Source organism: Vicia villosa, linkage group LG1 (assembly GCF_029867415.1).
Source record: "Vicia villosa cultivar HV-30 ecotype Madison, WI linkage group LG1, Vvil1.0, whole genome shotgun sequence".
In the NCBI taxonomy this organism is placed as follows: Eukaryota; Viridiplantae; Streptophyta; class Magnoliopsida; order Fabales; family Fabaceae; genus Vicia; species Vicia villosa.
Genome location: NC_081180.1, coordinates 63,717,599 through 63,717,869, shown reverse-complemented (window position 1 = coordinate 63,717,869; position 271 = coordinate 63,717,599).

Here is a 271-nt window from a genome sequence, read left to right as displayed (position 1 = left end):
CAACTATATTAATGTAGCATGAGTAGTGATGTTTCACGTATTAGATATGTGAAGAAAAAGTCAAAGAAATAATTTCATTTTTTCCTTATTTAAAGTATCGAACAAGAGCTCTAAGCAGGTATCATCTTTGTATTTCCTTTTTTACGAGTTGGAGAAGATATGGATATGAAGTTACGATATGATGGTGAACGAGTAGAGGATGATATGTGTTTACAAGTCTCGTTCACTACAACACGGAAGGCCTTCTAAAGCGCTTATTTTGGGCTTTAAA